General features: G+C 40.4%; 1 protein-coding gene across 5 annotated transcripts in view; it reads right to left on the minus strand.

Annotated features, from left to right (window-relative positions):
* SIL1 (SIL1 nucleotide exchange factor) overlaps nt 1-22,703 on the minus strand; it is a 260,982-nt gene that overhangs the window by 141,822 nt on the left and 96,457 nt on the right. The gene's annotated exons all lie outside the window — the stretch shown is intronic.

The raw sequence follows: 22,703 nt of genomic DNA on the forward strand, positions 1-22,703 counted from the left end.
ATGTAGTATATGAGAAACAGTAAGTAGGTAAGCGTTTGGCTGGAATGTGGACTATATAAGGGTTAATATAGTCAGTTCTCACTTTATATAAATACGCATCAAACAAATTTGACTTTAGATAAAGCAGTCTGAAAGAAACTGGCATACCAAAAAAACCTATGTTAACTTTACTATGTAGTACTGTGCTCTCCCTCTCCATTCCTGCCCCTCAACCTGGTGCTCTGCAGCCTCCTACACCTCCACCAAAACAAAAAGAAAAACTTAAGGGAAAAATTCCTCCAAGTAAAAGTAAAACAGACATGTGGAGAAACCACTATCATCACTGCCACCATCACTAGATGGCAGAGGGGAGAAGGGAGCTTGGCTTGAGACCTCCAGCTCTGAGAAAGGAGACTTCTGACACTTTCGCCACTCCATTCACCCACCCTATGTCCAGCCCTTCAGGTGTTTGTCTTCTGTCCATCTATGCACAAATATTGCATGTCTGTCCCTGGCCCCTACATGTCACCCATCCATCCTCTCCTATCTAAGTCTGCATCCAGCGCCATGTCCTCCCTGCTCTTTGCTCTTCCTTTCAATTGCAGCCAGGCACCAATGTGGCTGATCCTGGCTCTGGCTCTTCCTTCACTGTCCTCAAACCCCCTTGAACTAAGTGTCAACCCTTCCTCCACTTCTCCATGGCTCCCTTCCTGCTTCTCTTCCTCCTCTCTCTCTCCCTTCCCCAGGGCCATGGGCAAATTTAAATTACATAAAAATCACTTGACATAGAGGTCTACAGAACAGTACACTGACATAAAACAAGAACTGTCTGTAATGTGAAATCAGTCAAGACAAGTAGATTCAGTCCAAACTGTGAAGGGCTTTAAATGCTAAACAGAGGAATTTACATTTTATTTCAGAAGCAATATGGAGCCACCATAATTTCTCAAGCTATGGAGTGACATGGGTAAGAATATCAATTTGAGTACTTTATATTAGATGGAATGCAAATAAGAGACTGGAAGCAAGGAGATCAATTAGAAGAATCCGACAGCCCAATTAACAAAGGTTTATTTAAGAGGTGGTCATGCAAAAACACTCTAACTAGAGACACCTAAGGGAAAGAAAGCAAAGGCAATAAGGTAAGGGTAATAGGCCAACATTCACCATCACCATCGCCCTGCCCCACCCTCCACAAAAACTAGAGTCATTGAAGCAAATAATTCTTAAATGAGGGCAGCCTGGCAACCCCCTCACCATCAACACACACACCTGAGCCACAACCACTACCACACCAAAGCAGGGAAGGATGAAGACATGACACAATGAGATATGTCCAAAGAGAGTCTTAGGCACAATGCCCTCCAGAACACGGCAGGAGAGATCATTTGAAAGTGAATGAAATGAGAAGGGAACAAGCATTTACTAAGCCCCTCCTATTATTATTAACCTCCTACACAAGCCATGCACTGTGCTAACAGTGTTACCAATATAATCTGGTACTGGAAACAGCTACTCCCAAGACTTGATACATTGTTAAAATGAAGCTCTTCCAGATAAATTCTTGCTCTAGCTACTTGGATACATCTCGCATCCATAATTAGATCAATTTAAGACAACTGAAAAAAAAGTCCACTGTTTTAGAGAAAGAGGTAGAGTATGGCTCCAATGCCTATGGTTGAGTCTTTTGCCACCATGGAGACTACAGGCAGTGAAGTGGTGCCAGCTAGCTGGATTGCTGGAACTTTCTAGCCTGTAAGGTTCCAAGCACAGCAAAAGTGAGATATGGCATAGTCTCACAGAGTCCAAAAAAAGAGTAGGGGGTGGTATCTGACAGGAACAGGAAGGGCAAGGTATGAGCAGTGACAACCTGTGAGATGGATCAATCAATTACAAAAATTATTCAGCACTGAAAAAAAGAAATTATTGAATGGATTATGAATTATGAATAGGTCATTGAGACTAGGCTCACTACTACAGAGATTGTTCTAGATTATAACAGTCAAACACACAAATAATTGATATTAAGGCAGTATTAGAGAAATGCAAAAGAGGAGATCATTTCTGTGAAGCTGTTTTGTTAAGTGTTATCCCCACAAAATTCTATCTTACTAGATTTAGCTCCACAGATCTTTTTGTGTTTATTTTTTTGTTTACAAATTTTCCTTTATTAAAAAATCCGGGCTCTCCATAAGATTTTCATTCTGTTGAGATCTTTTAGGATCCTGATTGTCGAATACTGTAATATAGACTACAAGTAGGTCTACTTACAGGGACTGGATGGTCACTTGGCAGGTATGTATGTCATAGATGAGGATAACTTTTTTAGAGCGTAAATTGGATTTTGGAGTTCATTTAAATTCTAGAGTTTGTTCAAATTCTAAAATTCTGTGATCCCGAATCTGTCACTATCCCTCCCATCTGCAAACTTTAAAAATCATACCATTTTTTTTTTTTACTACATCCAAGGTTGAATAGATCTGAGAACTTAAAAACCATGCCATTCTTTACTACTTCCAAGGTTGAATAGAACAAGCCCAACAGCGAAGGTTGTAGAAATTGTGCCACATAAGTATCCCTGAATGCCCTAAGAAAAAGGCTAAAGGAAATTGGACGAGCAAGACTAGAAAGGGACCTCCTGGCCTTTAAACACATATGCCATAGAAATAAAAATGTTTCATTATTAGAAAGAGGATGGTAAACAGCTGCTCTCCATCTCTACCAAAGTTTCCAGCTTACAAACTGGACCATGGCCCACCCCATTAGGACAAATGGTGAATAAAAACCTGCGTAGGTGTATTCCAGTGCCAAATGAGCACAGGCTGCTGTTTACTCTGAGAACCACAGCCAGATAGCCTCAAATCAAAATTGGCTTTGGCTTCCAACACAATCACAAGGTCCTTGCCTTCCTGAGTTGGTCACTGCCAGGCTGGATTTGTTCCCCTTTAGGGCTATTGAGTGGAATTACAGTATAATGCTGAGTGTCTAACTATCCTTAAAAATTGGCTATGGGCACTCAACATGAATATAGCATCTGATTTTTTTCTGAGGGTGAACAAGGACATGTGGGCAGATAGAAGGATGAACTACTCAACAGTTAGTATATAAACTCTAGCCCCTCTTTTTTCAGGCTCTCTCTCACGTTTAGTACCACATAACTCTCTTCTCTCTCACAGCAGCCAAAGCCAAAATTGTATAATTACAATAATTATAACCATTATCCCCACCACCTCATCTTTATTGAAAGTTTTATGGTTTACAAAGCCCTTTTCTCACAAGAACAAGGGAAAAGGAGGAAGAAGAGAGAGGGAGAAGAAGTGAGAAGAGAAAGAGGACCTGGGAGGGGATGGGGGAGTTAGAGGAAGAGGAGGCAGAGGAGGAGAGCTGATGTCTACATTGCTCTATCACATTCATAGGATACTTCACATGAGATCATTTGCTCATCTCAATAATGTGTGAGATAGATACAATTATACTCATCTTCCAAATGAGGACATTGAAGGTCAAAGAAGTTGAGTGACTTGCTCATAGTCACATTCCTCATAAGCACAAGAGACATGTTTCAACCCAGGTTTCTCTTGTCTCCTCATTCAACACCACTGCCATTATACTACTACCTCTCAAGTACCCAGAAAGAAACCAAGGTTCAAAGAGGTAAATGATTTGCTAAGGGTCAAGCAGCTCAAAAGTATTAGAACCAAGGCTCATACCCACATTTTTTGACCCCAATCCAAGGCTACAGCCCCACAAACTGTCATTCCCCCACTTCATAATAGCTTCCAAATTCCTAAGTCCTAAAGTACTAAGGATGAAAGCCTCAGACAATATCCAACAAATGTTAGGAAGCTGAGGATGATCAGTAAAACAAAAATGCCAGAGTGTAGAAATAATATGAATTTTTTTTTTCATTTTGTGCTCCAAATTCTCTTCTTCCCTTCAGTTCCTCCCCTACACACTGAGAAGACAATATGATACCCATTATACATGTGAATTCACTTAAAACACATTTCCATATTAGCCATGTTGCAAAAAAAAAGCAAGAAAAATAAAAGGGGAAAAACATACTTCAATGTACACAGAGTACAGAATTATTAAAGGATTCACTTGTTCTCCCAAGTCCACTGCAGAGAACAAAACAGTCTGGCTGAGGTCAGAGAAAAACATTAGGATAAAATGAAAGACTGATAGGAGCTTTTTTCCTACCTGCTTCCCCAGGGTTCACCTGAAATACAGATTAGAATATAGAAGTACCTAAAATTACAGAATGTTAATATTGGAAGAGACCTTAAAAGTTATTCAGCCTACATAGTCTAATTTCAGAAATGCTAAGAAGGCTTCCCTTCCTCCACCCAATTACTATCCAACTTGTTCCAAGATGCCTGAAAGTTCTCAAACAAAAGCAAAGGTCTTTCATTACAGAATTAGAGAGGAGCTTTAAGATGGAATTTTGAAAGGTAACAGTGATAAATTCATACAAAGGAAATAATAAATAACAACAGATCCTCTCTTGAGGATAGATTTTATAGTTGAGGGACTATTACAGTACTAGATAACAGGAAAAAAAGAAAAGAATGGAAGGACCACAAGGTGGGGAAAATTGGTGCCAAAGACTAATTCTACTGATTTCACTAAACTTTCCCAGAAGGGATCCCACTTCAACATCATGAGCAATGTGCCTATCAGGGGCAATGGCTGTGTCTGAATAAGGAACTAGGTCTTCTTGGTTACAGAAACAGATGCAAGGTTGTCGCTATGACCTCTGGATAAATGAAAAGGAGGTTCTTGGGACTAGAAGGAAAACATTGCAGCACTTCCCTATTACTATCAAGGGCACCATCACTCTTCCAGTCACTCAAATTTGCAACTTAGGTATCACCAACTCCTTAATCTCTCACCATCCATACCTAAGCGGTTCCCAAGCTCTATCAATTATCCAGGGTGGGGAACCTTAGGCCTTGAGGCCAAAAGTGGCCCTCTAGGTCCTCAGGTATAATCCTTTGACTGAATCCAAACTTCACAGAACAAATCCCCTTAATAAAAGGATTTGTTCTGTAAAACTTGGTCTCAGTCAAAAGGCCACAAGGCCGCAGATTCCCCACCCTTGAATTATACTTTCCCAACATCCCTTGTATATGCCCTTCTCTGATATGACCACCTCCCTGGTCCAGAGCACCATCACCACATATCCAGATTTGTACAACAGCATGGTGTTTGGTTTCCCTGCCCCAACTCTCTCACACTACAGTAATACTGATCTTCTTAAAGAGTAGGTTTCGTCTTGTCAGATCCTCTCATTCAATAAACTCCAATGGTACCTCTGTGCCTACAGGATCAAATATAAAATCCTCTGTTTGGCTAAACCCTTCATAACCTTTCCCCTTCCTACCTTTCCAGTTTTCTTCTATTTTACTCTCCTCCACATACTCTACCATCGGGTGACACTGGCCTCATTACTGTTAGTCAAACATGAAACTCCATCTCCCAACTTCAGGAATTTTCCCTGGCTGTTTCCCACATACATATACAGTTTGTACAAAACTGTTTCAAGTTGTCTCTCCTACTATAGTGTGAGCCCCTTAAAGACAAGGACTGGTTTTTGCCTTTCTTTTTATTCCCAGAGCTTAGCATAATACTGGACACATGGTAAGGGTTTAATAAATGCTTGCTAATTCACTGACTGAAGCTTCCCTCTAGGACTACAATATATGACCTTGAGTGATCTCTGTGAATGGGTCATAAAAGCTAATCTGAATCTCAGAGATCCCCGCTAGTCTGCATTTGTGGCCAAATCAGACTATGGGGTGGAGAGACTGTGGGAAGCTGCCATGATGGGGAGCAGGCAAAAGTCCAGAGCACATCATGTGATGGATGAAGTATCAATTAAGTCAGCTTCATAAAAATCTTTTTTGTGGCACCCTTCACACCTAAAGAGTCAAATATCTTTACAAACAGAAACTCCCCCTGGCCTTGTACACATAGCCTCAGTTTACAGTTTGAGAAACTCAAAAACAAGCAAACAAACAGCAATCAGAACAAAACAAAAACAAACCATCATGGCTAACTTGCCTCAAAGCCACAATGATGATGAATCTTCCTGAGTCTAGGCCTGCCACTCTATCCAACACACCACCTAGCATCCCACTTCCTATCTACCTCATTCTCTACCCCCTCAGGATCAGAAACCCTCTAGAAATCACTAGGGTCCTTTTTCACAATATTTTAAAAATTTTCCCTTGACCCTTCAGTCCTCTCAAGTTATGGTTCTTTACGTTCTTCCCTTTCCCCCATTCTTTGAGAAGCTCTTAGGAAGTCATTTACTTTCAGTGTCTCATAATCTACTTCCTTAGAACCTGGCTTACAAATCAAATCACTCAACTAAAACTGCCCTCTTTAGTTTACCCTCAATCTCTTAATGCCCAAATATGATGACCTCCCTCAATCCTCATTCTCTTTGGTCTCTCTACAACGGTGGCTCTTCACCTGGGGTCTGTGAACTTGTTCTTTAAAATATTTTGATACTTGTATTTCAATATAATTGCTTTCCTTCAAAAATTTATGTATGTTATGCATTTAAAAATACTCTGAGAAATCCCGGGGTGGGGGGGAAGTCAGGGGGAGTGAGCCAAGATGGCGGAGTAGAAGGACCAACCTGTAAAAGCTCTCCCTCATAGTTCATAAAATACCTGTAAAAAATGACTCTAAACAAATTCTAGAGCAGCAGAAGCCACAAAACAACAGAGTGAAACAGATTTAGGCCAACAGGAAAGGTCTATCACACTAGGCGAAGAGTGGAGCATAGCCCAGCCTTGTCCATCCAGTGCTGCAGGGAAAAGACAGAGCAGGCCTCAGGGCCGAAGCCCCAGCAGCAGCTGCGGTTTCCAGATTGCTCAACCCACAAATGCCAAAGACAGCTTCAAAGGTCATTGAGAAAGCTCTTTTCACCTGGGTGAGAAGAGAATGCAATTTGGTCCTGATGGCAGCAGCCACTGTAGCAGCAGCGTCCATTTTTGGAGCCCTCCACCTAAAGACCCTGGGGGAATTATGCTGCTGATCTGGATCTCAGTACTGAGTGGCAGCCCTGGGGTGAGGAAGAGAGCCTGTATGGTGGAGCTAGAAGTTGTTGTGGAGTGGGAATTCTACTTGCAGATCCTGGGCTGAAAAGTTTTTGGTTGCTCCCAGAGCAGTGTGCAGGACAGGAGAGGAGTAAACTCCTCTCCCATGACTGTGCCACCTTGGAAGAATTGAGAACTTACAGGTCCCTAGAGTATACCCTCCTCTTGACAAAGGACTCAAAAGTCAAGTAACTGGCTGAAAAAATGTTTAAAAAAGGAAAAAAAAACACAAGACTATAGAAGGTAACTTTCTTGGTGAACAGGTATTTTCTTCTATCCTTTCAGATGAGGAAGAACAATGCATACCATTAGAGGAAGACATAAAAGTCAAGGCTTCTGCATCCAAAATCTCCAAAATAAATATGCAATGGTCTCAGGTCATGGAAGAGCTCAAAAAGGATTTTGAAAATCAAGTAAGAGAGGTGGATGAAAAACTGGGAAAAGAAATGAGAGCAATAGAAGAAAATCATGAAAAACAAGTCAACAGCTTGCTAAAGAAGACCCAAAAAAACGCTAAAGAAAATAACACCTTTAAAAATAGACTAACTCAAATGGCAAAAGAGGTCCAAAAAGCCAAAGAGGAGAAGAATGCTTTAAAAGGCAGAATTAGCAAAATGGAAAAGGAGGTTCAAAAGCTCACTGAAGAAAATAGTTCTTTAAAAAAAATTAGAATGAAGCAGATGGAAGCTAATGACTTTATGAGAAACCAAGAAATTACAAAACAAAAGGAATGAAAAAATAGAAGACAATGTGAAATATCTCACTGGAAAAACAACTGACCTGGAAAATAGATCCAGGAGAGACAATTTAAAAATTATGGGACTACCTGAAAGTCATGATCAAAAAAAGAGCCTAGACATCATTTTTCATGATATTATCAAGGAAAACTGCCTTGATATTCTAGAAGCAGAGAGTAAAATAAATATTGAAAGAATCCACTCATCAACTCCTAGGAATATTATGTCCCACAGGCACATCAAAGTCAACAGATCTACAACTGAGCTCCTTCAATCTGTGGCTTTTCCAAACTTCCCAGTTTCTGGAAAGGTCACTACCATCCTCCTAGTCACCCAAATTTAGAACCACAGAGGCATCCATGACTTTCCCCCTTCCCTCATTCCCTATAGCCAATCAGGCGCCAAATCTTTTCAATTTTACTTCCAAATTGCCTATCCGTCCCTTTCTCAGCAAGCACATAACCACAGCCACACTGCTGAGCCTTATCAATTCTCCCCTGGATCACTTTTAGTCTCCTAACTGGCTTCCCTGCTTCCATTCTCTCTAGGTCTCCAATCACTTTAGTCTGCATAAAAGACACTCTGATCCTAAAGTCACAGCCCTGGTTAAAAACTTTCATCAGAAAAGAAACTGGCCTTAGGATAAAATACAAACTTCTTATCCTGGCATTTAAAGGTCTCTACATCTAGATCCAGTCTCTATCTCTCCAGCCTGATTTCTTAACAGTCTTCTCCAGACACTCAAAAATACTAACCCCCAAGGGAATTAAAGAATTGCTCCTCCAAGATGACATTCTGAATACTGCCTTTGCACATCTGTATGTGTCACTCCTCTGGACTCAAACCCTTCATATCATTTATCTTCCTTCAAGGGTCAGCTCAGGCTGCCACCACTTCCTCAAAAACTTTCCCTGATCTCCCTAGTTATTAAAGTTATCATCCTCCTCAAATTGCCCTGCATTTAATTATCTATGTATATGTATGTTGTATCTGAGAAAGAGAATGCATGCTCCTGGAGAACAGGAATTGTTGTTTTTGTCTTTCCATCTTCAGTGCCTTGTGCAGAGCAAGAAGAGGCAAATTTAATAATTATATGTAGCACACCTGAATCCTTGTCAATGTTGGCAAATTGAATTGAATGGCAGCCCATTAGTTAAGAGACTTATAGATGGATGCCTAGATCCATAATTGCTCCCCTTAAAAGGTTGCCCAGGGCCTACATGCAGAAGTCTCTTATTCTAAATACTCAAAATTAGTGTAGTTCCTCTAATATAAATGATGTTTTTAAACTTCAGTTTTCTCTTCATTCCCATGCAAATCTGCAATGATCTGACCAGATGGCTAGAGCTCTATAATTCTTGGATTGCTCACATCAGTTGTTGGTGATTTGGGTTTTGTTTTGGGTTTTTTTTTTTAATTTTATTTCAAATGAACATGTTCCTCCAAGGACTATGTGCTTCTATCTTGCTGATTATTTCTGCTAAAGTCAATATTTCAGAAGTTCACTCAGTCACTTTGAAATGATATGGTTCAATAAGAAAACCCAGGCCTGCGCACATCAATAATTTCCATAAGTAAATAAATGCTAGGAAAAATTGCTAATCTCCCTTCAGCCAACATAGTAGCAGTAGCAGATATGGCTAAATGGTATACAGAAGTGCCTAATTTTACGATACCCCTTAGACATTTCACAAGCAAAGAAAACTGGTTCATTACAAGGGCAGATCTTAAAGTAAGATAAGGGATACTAAAGAAAAAAAGCAAAAGCAGGTTGTGAAGGGTATCTACCACCATGAGACCAATTTATAAATTGAGATATGGGGGAAGGGAGAGACAGAATCACCCTGAACCAAAAATCTAAGTGCTTCTTAAATCTTTTGGTACCTTCTGGTTCTAGATCCAATGATACCTGAAAGAGAAGGTGAGCCAAGATGATTTCCCCCCTTCCAAGCAATTTAGTGTAGCAGAAGACACTCTGGATTTGGAATAAGAAGCCTGCAGATCAAATCCTAATTGTTTTACTGACATGACCTGTGTGACCTTGCTTCTTTGGATCTCAATAGACTCATGTGTAAAATAAGCTACTTGGACACAAGGACAGTGGAAACAAGGTGACTACTAACCCTAGAGGAAGGATTCTTAACTTTGTAAATTGTAGATCCCTTTGACAATCTGATGAAGTCAATGGATCTCTTTCTCAGAAAGTTTTTAAACGTGTCTATATTAAGACAAAATACATAGGATTACAAGGGAAACCAATTTAATTAAAGTTAATTTTTTCACTGGAAATCAAGGGGATGCCCATCAAGTGGGGAATGGTTGAATAAGTTGTGGTATATGAATGTAATGGACTACTATTGTGCCATAAGAAATGATGAACAAGAAGACTTCAGAGAGGCCTGGAAGGACTTATATGATCTGATGCTGAGCAAAAGGAGCAGAACCAGGAGAACTTTGTGCACAGCAATGACCACAGTGTGCAAGAGTTTTTTCTGGCAGACTTGGAACTTCGTAATAATGCAAGAACTTAAAAAAAATAATAATTCTCAATGGTTTTCTAAGACAAAATGCCTTCCACACTCAGAGAAGGAACTATGGAATTCATTTGCAGAATGTAGCTGATCATGTTTGTATATATGTGTGTGTGTGTGTGTGTGTATTATGTTTTGATTTGTTCTATGATTTCTTCCATTTATTTTAGTTCATCTACACAGCATGACTATAGTGAAAACGTATTCAATAGGAAAGTATATATAGATCCTATATAGATTTGTATGGCGTCTTGGGGAAGGAGGGAGGTGGGGGGGGGGGGGGCGGTAAAAATCTAAGCTTTTGGGTAGTGATTGTAGAACATTAAAAAACAAATAAATTAAAAAAAAATAAACCAAAAATAAAAAGTTCATTTTTTCCCATACAAATCACAAACACCTTGAAATCTATCTAGAGACCTTTGGGTCTCATGGAATCCAGAGGTTAAGAACCTCTGTTCTAGAGGCCACAATTTTATGAAACGTCATAGTTCAAGTCCAAATATACAACAAAGATATATACAGTGTATGGCATCACATTTCATATTATCAAAGAATTAGAAACAAAACAGATGCCTGTCAATTGAAGAACTGTTAATGGCTAAACTGTGATCCATGGAAGTGATCAAATATTACTCAAATATTATAATAAATAATGAATACAAAAAACATGGCATGTTCTATACATGAATTGATGCAGAATAAAGTAAGTAGAACCAAGAAAAACAATATATTCATAGGGACTACAACAATATGAATAGAAAGAATAACTACCAAAAATATCGAAAGGGAATGTTGGAAACTTAAAAGAAAAAGTATGGGAGGCTTCCAGGAAAGACAGTCCAAAGGAGACTTCCCCACTGTGCCCAGACCTCTGCAGGGGCAAGAGGTCCACAACTGGGGCACATTGCACATATCACACATTTACAATGTACGGATCAGTTCTGTTGCTTTTTTTCCTCCTTATTTTTTTCTCTTATGGCTTCAAAAAATATTGTTACATGGAATGGCTGTCTGGAAGCGAAAGGGGACAGCAATATTGAGGAAAACTCGGCAATGTAGAAGACAAAAACTATGGAAAAATTTGTTTTAAAAAATAAATGGAAGGAATCTTAGATGTCCTCCCTAGTCCAACCTCTTCATGCTAAAAAACAGGAAATGTAGGCAAGAGAGGATAGGTGATCACCCCAAGGTCATACAGGTCATAAGCAAACAAGTGAAAGAATGTGACTCAGGGGATCAAGGAAGGGAATCCTGAACTTTGAAACTAAGCTTAGAAGAGGTAGGTGGGTGGATGTTTCTGCCCACCAAGGAAACAGCTGGATCCCATGAGAAGAAAACAAGAGTGTGCATTCCAAGAAATGATGATATAGATCCAAAGGCTGTATCAAAGACAATAATGGTCAGAGGAAATAGAGGTTAGAAGTAGAGGCTGGGAGGTTATTAAAGGTACTTCTGAAGGGTATTGAGCTTTCTGCGGACCTGACATTAACAACAAAGAGGTCTGACATCTCACACTATGCACTACACAAGAAGCTCAAAATGGATGTGACTGAAATTCTGAAGTCTAGTCTAAAAATTAGAAGTGCCTTTCACAGTTACAGAGAAAGGGGAAAGGAATAAGAAGTTATTAAGCACCTACAAAGTGCCAGGTACTGAGCTAAGTACTTTATAAAATATTATCTCATTTGACCCTCATAACAACCTTAGGAAGTAGATGTTATTATCTCCATTTTACAGTAAAAGAAACCAAGGCAGACAGAGGGTTAAGTGACTCTAGGTTCAGCACTCTGTCCACTAGCTGCCCCTAGCTTCAGCTTGGGAATGAAGTCTTAATCAAACAAGGCCTAGAGGTAGTCACAAAAGATAAAGCAGATAAATTTGACTACTGTGCCATTCAAAAAGGTTTGAGAGACACAGTTTCTGAGTAATTTGATCATTTTATTAATAAGGCCAGCAAGTTATTAGTGAAAGGATGGTCATTTGGCTGTCTCTCTTAGACTAAAAACAATCATGGTGGCTAGAGCTCACAGTTTATATACCCTTGGAAACAGTAGGTGGTCCATCAAACAGCAATCAAATCTATTTGGTTAAGATTGGAGCTGGGCTATATTAAAATGAAGGGCTAAGTATCTCTTGGAGATGGAAAGTTGTTGTGGTCCTTTGTTCTCAAAGAGGAACAAAATGACATCACAATGATAAAGTGAAGTTTCGATGTGTCTGACTGTGGCTGATCAGACCAATACAAGCTTGGAATGCTCTACCACAGGCTGGGCACAGATGGTCCATGTGAATATTTGGTGCATCCTACATTTACTTTGTGCTGTCTCAATTCTGCTTTGCTCAGAGCACAGCATCCTTTCTGATGTGGGCACCATGCTGAGCAGTCCTGTGCCAGTGTCTTCCATGTTGCACAGTCAAATCCAAAGTTCTTGAGAGAGACCTTGAAAGTGTCCTTACATCGCTTCTTCTGGCCACCATGTGATTGCATGCCTCATGCGAGTTCTCCATAAAATAGTCTTTTTGACAACCATATATTTTGCATTCAAACAATGTGGCCAGCCCATCGGAGTTACACTCTCTGAAGCACAGTTTGAATGCTTGGCAGTTTAGTTCAAGCAAGGATTTCAGTATCTGGTACCTTATCCTGCCAGGTGATCCTCAGAATCTTCCTAAGACAGTTCAAAGGGAAGTGATTCAGTTTCCTGGCACGGCACTGGTAGACTGTCCACGTTTCACAGGCATACAACAATGAGGTCAGCATAATGGCTCTGTAGACCTTCAGTTTGGTAATCAGTCTAATAACTATTCTCTCCCATACTTTTCTCTGGAGCCTCCCAAACACTGAGTTAGCTCTGGCAATAAATGCATCAACCTCATTGTCAATACGTACGTTCCAGGAAAGTACACTACCAAGGTAAGTGAACTTATTACAGCATTCAAAACTCCATTTGTTGTAACCAATGGTTCCGTGTATGGATGGTGTGGTGGTGGCTGATGGAGCACCTGTGTTTTCTTGGTGTTAATTATTAGGCCAAAAATTAGCACAGGCAGCAGAGAACTGATCCATACTTTGTTGCATCTCAGCTTGAGAGGCTGCACTGAGTGCAAAATCATATGCAAACAGAAAATCATGTACCAACACTCTCTCCACTTTGGTCTTGGCTTTTCAAACTGAAGAACTTACCGTCAGTGGGATATCAGACCTTGATGCCATGTTCATCCTCACTGAAAGCATTTGACAACATGTCTTAAAACATCATGCTAAAAAGCATGGGAGCAAGTATAGCTCTGCTTCACTCCACTGCTGACTGGGAAGGCATGAGAGCACTGTCCACTATCCAGAACCTGGGCAAACATGTCATCATGAAACTGACGTACAATATTGATGAACATTTCTAGGCAAAAAAATTTTAACATAATTTTCCCTAAGTCCTCACAACCAACAATGTCAAAGGCCTTAGTCAGATCTACAAACGTATACAGACCTCTGTTCTGCTCCTAGCATTTCTCCTGGAGCTGTCAGGCAGCAAACATCATATCATCTGTTCCTCAGTCCTTTCTGAAGCCACACTGGGTCTCAGGTATATGACCATCTTCCAGGTGAAGGATCAGCCTATTAACGAGAACTCTAGCAAGAATTCTGCCAGCAATGACTAAGAGAGAGACTCCCCTGTGATTGCTGCAGGAGTCTATTCCCTTTACCTTTATAGAGATGGACAATGGAGGCATCCTTGAACTCCTGGGGGATAAACTCTTCTTGCCATATAACCTGGAAAATTTCAGTCAGCTTTTATATGAGCAATGGTCCCCCTATCTTGTAAATCTCAGCTGCAATAGAATCAGCACCAGGTGCTTTGCCACATGAAAGGAGCCTAATGGCCCTTAAAACCTCTTCTTCAGTTGGAAGTTCAGCTAAGGAGGGATTGACTTCAACCTGAGGTAAATGGTCAATGGCCCTCAGCATTGATTGATGATGGTCCGTTGAGAACACTATGGAAGTGTTCAGCTCATCTCTCTAGGATCATGTCCTTATCCCTAATCCACGTGGCTCCATCAGCACTGAGTAGTTGTGATGCACCATAGGTTTTTGGTCCATAAATAGCTTTCAGGGAATCATAAAAGCACTTTGGATTGTTACTATCAGCATAAAACTGAATTTCATCTGCCTTCTTACTGAGCCAGGAATTCTGCATCTCTCTAAGCTTTACTTTTGATGGAATTAAATGCTGCCTTCTTAGAGGTGGATGAACTATCCTGCTGGTAAATCCTGTGGAGTTCTCATTTTTCATTTAGCAGCTTCTGGATTTTCCCAACATTTTCATCAAACTAGTCTTGGCATTTGTGAGTGTTCTCACCCAGATGAGCAAATGCAGTGCTGTACACCATATCTCTGAAAGCTGCCCACTCCTTTTCTGCTCCACTGTTGCCAACTGTGTGTTGGCTCAACTTTCCCTCCAAGTTAGCAACAATGTGTTCATGCTCAGAGAACAGCTCTAATTTGTTGATAGTAATTCTTCTGGTAGTCATTTTGCCTTGGGGGCAGCGCTTTTGATGAATGTGAATATTTAGCTTGGAAAGGATAAGTCTATGATCAGTCCAGCACTCTGCACCACACATTGCCTTTGTCACTCTCACATCTTGTTTGTCTTTTCTCCTTACAATCACATAATCTATTAGATGTCAATGTTTGCTGCAAGGGTGCATCCATGAAGTTTTATTGCGTTTAGGTTAAGAGAAAACAGTGTTGGTGATGAGAAGGTCATGTAATGCACAAATCTTCAGCAGTGCTGTTGCTGTTTCCAACTCCATTCCTCCCTAGGACTCTCTGCCAAGTCTGGTAGTCTGAGCCTACTCTAGCATTAAAGTCACCCAGAATAATAAGCTTGTCCTCTTTTGGCACATTGATGATAAGGGTCTCTAGATCTTCATAAAATTTTTCTTTGACTTCATCAGGGTTCATCAAGGTGGGAGCACAGGCACTGATGATGGTGTCATGGCGTTTTCCTGCAAGTAGCAATTGCGTTGTCATGAACCTGTCGTTCACTCCTTTTGGCAGGCATACCAGAGTGCTGACTAGATTAATTACGATTGCAAAACCCACACCAGCTTCATGGCGCTCCCCTTCACTGCACCCACTCTAGAAAAATGTGCATCCAGCTCTAACTTCAGTAAGCTGGCCTTCATTTGCCAGCCTTGTTTCACTCAGGGCTGCTATCTGGATGTGATACCTGTTGAGTTCTCTTGCAACAAGAGCAGTTTGTCTTTCAAGTCTACTGGTTTTTGTGTTGTATGTAAGTGTGCACATGTTTCATGTGCCAATGTTGAGTGGAATCATCTTTGTAGTTATTTTTGTACATTTTGCATATTTCTTTGTGTTTTGACCTCATAGTGGGATTTCCCACCTGTCACAGTAATCAGGCCAGGGTTGGGTAAGCAGACAATTTTTAGGGCACCTTTTCTAGCCCCCTTCCTTACACCAGGAGGTGAGCAGTGCAACCCTTAAAAAGCTGCTCAGACACCCAGGAGCTGCTGAGTCCTACTGCTGCTTCCCACGAGAAACAACCCTATGGCCTGGGGTGCTTGTGTGCAGGGTTGTGATTACAGCTCCCAGAGTATCTACCCCTGCTGTTTCATCACTTGCCTGTTGCCACAGGACTTTGAGGTGTTTGAGGAATGGGTGATGTCTTTTGATTTGTGTGTAAATTGGATTTAAGGGAGGCAGAGTTGCACAAAGTTGCTGGTCTCACTCTCTCCTCCAGAGTCATCATAGTCCAGTGGTAGTACAGAGTCACAACGACTGGTGATAGCTTAGGATACAGCGGATGACCTTGACATCTTTGGTGTCTAACCAAGCTCTAAGCACTCCATATCGCCAAATTTCTAATAAGAGCATGGTAACCAAAAAATCTGAAAGAGCGGCACTTGGGGGGCCAATATAATGAGGCGTTTTGGAAATGGTGTGTTTGAGATGTTTACGAGAAACAGTACAAAAGATTCAATGGGCTTTTAGTTCTCCTAAACATAAGTTTATTTATGTTCTCTTTCAACTGAAGTTGAACTAGGGCTGGATATAGAGATCTGGGAGTCATCTGCATAAAGATGATTTAAATCATAGGAGTGGATGAGACCAAAGGGTGAGACAGTACAAAAGGAGAGCAGAATCCAAGAGAAGGCAGAGTCACAAAAACACAGAGAGGGAAATCATCCAGGAGCAAAAGGCAGCAAACAGTGTCAAATGCAGGAGGATGAGGACTAAGAAATGGCTCTATGGCAATTCAGAGGTAATTTGGAGACCCCTGTTTCAGTTTAAGGAAAAGGTCAGAAGCCAGACTGCAGTGGTTTTAGAAGAGCATGAGATATAGGTGGTTTTTTCAAGGAGATAAGCTGAAAAGGAAACAGCATAGGATAATAACAAGAGCGCATGGCAGGGCTAAATTAGTGCTATTTAAGGATGGAGGAGACTTTGGTGTGTTTATAGGCAGCAGGAAAGGAACTAATACACAGAGAGAGACTGAATATTAGAGTAGGAATGAGAGTAGAGGCAATCTATGGGAACAGGAAGAAGGACTTAAGGGTGCATGCTTTAGTAAACAGGTCAACATCATCTGTGATCAGAGAGCTAGAATATATGTGAGAGATGACGTGAGATGATGAGTAAAGAAGAAGAGGAAGCTCTGCATAAATGGCTTTAACTGGGGAATAGGAGGTAGAGTTTAAGGCAAGATCCTCAGCTATGAGGGTGGGGTAAAAAGGGATTCTGTGAAGTAACTAAGAAGGTTTGGGAACAGGTAAGGATATTGTTGAGTGTGAAAGGGAATCAGAAGTTGCAAGATTTCCGTTTACAGTGAGGGCCCAATTGTGATTAGACAGCATAATCTATGGTGGACTTCTGGGGTCAGGGGTATGAAAAATACCACTTAGGTCACTAATATTTTCACTCTCTTGCCCAGTAGCTCATAGTCTCTAAGACTGCTTTTGAAATTCCTCCAGGCAATATGATTTGTTGGCATGCAAATTGCCAAAAGGGCAGTAGTAGTTATCAGGACTGACAAATCTTGCTAAAAGACCAGCAGGTTTTACTGGTGCTCACCCCAAGACTGAGCTGAGGGACAAAGCAGCACCTGCCTCCTGGTCATGAACATACCACATCATGCTTGTGCCTGCAAAGAGGGTTTGAATACAAAATATGGCCAATAGTCTGTGTAAAGACAATGCCAGAAATAATAAATCTCAGGATGAACTGAAGCTTGCAAAATGTACTAAGGCAACAACAACAAAAACAAGGGTTTTTTTAATAGTTATATTGGAAATTACTCATAGGCAGATACATATATAGGAATATGTATGTATATGCATATATATTTTTAACAAGAATAATCAGAGACAAGACCACTATTCAGGATGTATGGGACAATTATAATGGATGATTTTTCCGTTTTACCTAGAAAGAATCATCTTCTGATTGCAAAGGATAGAAGAAAAATAGCTAATTGGAAGTTAAAACCCAAAATACATGAGGAGATAAAAGAATTAACTGCCCTTGATGAATTCAAGTCATCAGGCTCAGATGAAATACATCCAGGAGTACCAACTGCTAAGTCTCTGTCAGTGAACTTTAAAATGATTTTTTAAATGACTTTTTCATAACATCAGTATCACTTCCCAATGATACTTCCTCACCCCTCAATAGAACTCCCTTACGTAAAAAGTAGAGTTAAGCAAAATAAACCAATACATTGCATACAAAAAATAACATAAGCATTTATTTAGTCATCATCTTTCAAAGATGATGAAGAATAGTATAGGAGCCACTAGAATATGGATGAGGGGAAGTGTTCCATTTTTTCTAAAGAGGGAAGTCAAACCAGCATTTATTAAGCACCTAATAAATGTTAGGCATTGTGTTAAGTTCTATGGATGCAAAAACAAAAAACAAAAAAACCCCCAAACCATCTCCTGCTCTCAAGGAGTTCACATTCTAAAGGGAAAAGTGAAACATGCAAAACTGAGGTCAGCTTAAATCTGATTCTTGGTAAAATTTTAGAATGTATTATTAAAGGGAAAATTAGTGAACAGCTAGAAAACAAATCTATAAACAAAGAACCACCATGGCTTCATCAAGAACAAGACAAGACAGAAGACTATTGATTACATTTTTTGACAGGTAATTAGACTGATAGATCAGAGAATACTGTAAATATGTATGATGGCTTACCTAGATTTTAGCAAAGCATTTGACAAAATCTCTCAAGCTATCCTTGTAGACAAGATAGGATACACATGGGCTAGAAGTATAGTGAGAAAAATTCAAAATCTGGTGAATGACTAAATCCAAAGAGTTAATGAGTCAATGTCCACATGTAAAGAAGTCTCTCTACTTGAGTGCCCTCAAAGATCTGTCATTAGCTCGGAGCTTTTTAATACTTTTATCCATGACTTGAGGTGATTAAAGGCATAAATGGTATGCTCATCAGAGCTGCAAATGACAAACCACTGAGAAGGAAAGTTAACCCAAGGGATGAACATGTGGATCCAAAAAAGACCAACAGGCCAGAATATTGGACTAAATATATTAAGATGAATTTAACAGGGATAAATGTAAAACCTGTGTTCAAAACAAAATTGATGTCAAAGGTACAAAACAGGAAAGACCACTAAACAGAAAATAGTTCATCTGAAAAAAAAAAAAAACCCAAAACCTAGGGTTTTTAAAGGACAGCAGAGCTTAATGAGCCAAATGTGTAATGTGGTAACCAAAAAAAAACAAAACAAAACAAAACACCTACAAACTTAGGCTGCATTGAAAAGTGTGGTAACCACAAAAAGTCATTGTCTCATTATACTCCACACCATGGTCAAACCCCAGCTGGCATGTCACATCCAGGGACAAATGTCATTCAGGGTGCCACCCCTACTCAGCACCCCTGGAGAGTTAGCACTACACAGTCTTTCCTACTCATGACTGTGAATGTCTCACACTATATCCAACACTCAAACACTTTCTTTTAGGTGAGACAGCTCCCAAAATAAACCAGAAAAGTAAGGAAAATCACTTCCAGGAACAAGAAACAGAACAAGGCTGCTTACTTGAAAGTCAGAAACCGATATATTGTTTCAGGAGGGTTCTGATGATACAATGACTAAGAGAATGGATGGAGAAAGATATCCAGATATGGAATCTAATACAAGATTTCTGAATGATGATGCTGCAGATTGTTGGGTAGAGTGTTTGAGGTCTGGGGTCACAAGAAGCATGAGGAGGTTCTTCCTCATGAACATAATACTGACCACAACCTACCTTTATTTCTCACATGTAGTCTTTATTTCCCAGGGAAATTAGTTTCCCTACACCACGGCATAGCAGAAGCAACTATTTGCTTCAGCATGACCTTAGGTCATTATAATAAGTTTAGGGAATACAAGGTTAGGATTAAATTCTTGGAATAACAGAACTGATAGAAACCTGAGGAGGTCATCAAGTTGAATCCCTAACCTGGCAATACTGTAGACCAGCCATTTACCCTTTTAAAAATCATTAAATAAGACTCCTTCAATAACAAACCATTACAATAAGAGTACTTTGTAAAATCTTTAAAAAGTTTGAATTTTTCCTGCTAAATTTAATCCTATTCTTTCATTCTCTCCTCAGGGAAAAGAAAGAACAACTGATGATCACCATACAAGTTTTCACCTCTATGCCACAGGATTCATTCAGCTTCTTATTTCCTTGAAAGTTTCAGGTCAAAGTGAATGGAAGCAAAGACTGTGTGGTCACATGACCATCTTCTGGGACCCCTAATTTGAGAATCAAGCCTGAGGATCAAGCAGGTGAAAATTTCCCTACTTAGTCTATCAGGTATGGAGTTTGCAGTGGTCTCCAGTGGGATGAGCTATTGGCTTTCATTTGAGTCAGTTCCACTTCCCCAGAGGAAGATAGTTCTGTTGATTGCTGCCAAGAAGATTTCTGAATGTAAAATTCATAATTACATTTTGATTACAGAGGAAGGGAGGGGGCACACAGAGTGAATGCACATATAAGAGGTTCCAATTTACTGCAAATTTATGTCCCCAATGAACCTCACAGCTTGTTAGCTACCCCAAATATGCTTTCGCTCAAAAGGACCTTTCTTTATTAGCATGCCTCCATCTGTAAACACTGAGGCCCTCTTAACATGACAGACACTGAGAGTTTCCCAAGGCTATGCACTCTCCAGCTTCCTCCACTACCTCTACTTTTCTCAGTACAGCTGAAGAACTCTTCAGGATAGGGACACAGCATGGTAAGATCACACCAGGCATAGTAAGAAAAGGAAGACACAAAGTGAAGAGTGCTTCACCTCAGGTCTCTGGGATTCACACTTCAATTCCTGACTTATGAGGATTCCTGTAAAAAGAGAGGCCTATAGCCTATTAGAAAGCTGTAAAGAAAACCACAAAAAGGAAAAGTTGTTAAGGACTTTTGAGAAACTAGAAGACAAGAATGCAGGGTCAAGGTGGCACAAAACTCCAGACTAAATTAAAAACAGGGTTTGGATCAACTTTTCATAAGACTGAAGGAAACAGGTTTACCCCAAATGTCAGAGCTGATTTGTTAAAGCAACACAATGGGGCTATCTCCTATTTCTCTGTTAACAAAGCCACCTTTTTTCCTGGAGGGCATAGAGGAGATATTCATCTCTATCTCTTCAAAGTATTCAACTTTTTGGACAAAAGTGACCCTTGTCATTTGCATGTTAGGGGACATCACATAGAACCATGTTGTTGTCCAACTATGATCCAAGAGTCACTTTTACTTCCCACCTGAAAATCAGCACCACAAAAGCAGGGAAAATAAAGTCAGAGAAGCTCCAGGATCCAAAACGTTAGCTCCTGAAACATGACCTCACCTAACATTAGCTCTGTCCTGGCTTGGGGCTTCATCACTGCTCCATTATAACAATTGCCTGTGGGCTCAGCATGAGCTATATTCTTACAAATGTAGCAAGATGGCAAAGTAAATGCTGATGACTGACTGCTACTGAACAGGGCAATATAGTCAGTGAGGATGCAGTAATGAACCATTGACAACGGACTATTGACACGACATTGTTACCATCATTAGTATTTTCAATTCGACCCTGCACCAGCTGAAGGGAAGAGTCCACACAGGACACTGAGTGTTACAGCAACATATCCTCCTACGATATTGCAACTGCCCTTCGTTATCTGCAGAATTCCCATTGCTGAATCAACTGTTCCTACATACAGTAGTCTCGTTCCCTTCTCAAAAGAGCATCCAAGGGAAACTCAGGACAAAGAGTAAAATAAAATGGGCACTAATTAATGATATTTACACAGATGCTCATATACTACTACAAGTGGTAGTGAGAAGGAGCTCAGTGTCCAACCTTCTCATACAACACACGCACGCACACACACACACACACACGCACATGCACATGCCACACCCATATCACACCTAATGTATAAACACAACCTTCTCTACAGAAGCGCAGAAAAGCCGCCATCTATCCAACCTGGCCCAACCAGAACACTTCCCCACCCAACATATAATAATGATATAACAGACCAGACACTGCCAGTTCCAGATGTAAAATGGCAACTTACGTTTTCCTCTTCCTCCTCAAAGTCCAACTATTCACACTAGATTGGAAGAAGAAAAAAAATTCTCTCTCTAGATAAATATTCTACATAATGGAAAAAAGACAAAATCCAGATTCAAAAAAAATTAAGTTGTTGTCCTAGGATGCACGGGATGATCCCTAAAGTCATTTCTTATGTCCTTTACCCACTCCTGAAGATTAAAGGGAACCTGAAAGCTGCTTCCCTCCCCCTGGATCCATAGTCCTGTTAAAAGGTAAAAAGATCTAGAAGAGACAGAAGGAAAGTTGAGCTTTTTAGTTTCAGTTTCACTACATGATTTTTTCTCTCGGCCCTGGGCATAGGCCAGGTTGAAGGTTGAAGCCTCCTCTCTACCTCAGAGGGTGCCTCCCATCTAAAAACAATGTCCAGCTCAAAGGAGGAATCTGCCTTTTCACCCAGAACACTGGCACACGTCCCTTTAACCACAGAACAATCCTGCCCTGCACCAATGCTCAGGACTCTCCAGTGAACAATATTTAGGCAGCAAAGAGCTGAACAGCAGAGACCAAAATAGCATTTGCCAAGTGAGGCACATGTCCCTGCCTCTCCTGGGCTTCAGAACTGCAAGGAAAGAAAGTTTTCAATCGCTTGCTCAAAAAGCACAGCCACCCACCACCTGCCTGCCAGGGCACTTAAACACTGGAATTTCTGTTCTGCTGGATAATGAACCTCCCCTCAACCTTCCCCTACTACCACCAGCA

This window comes from Notamacropus eugenii, chromosome 1 (assembly GCF_028372415.1).
Source record: "Notamacropus eugenii isolate mMacEug1 chromosome 1, mMacEug1.pri_v2, whole genome shotgun sequence".
Lineage (NCBI taxonomy): Eukaryota > Metazoa > Chordata > Mammalia > Diprotodontia > Macropodidae > Notamacropus > Notamacropus eugenii.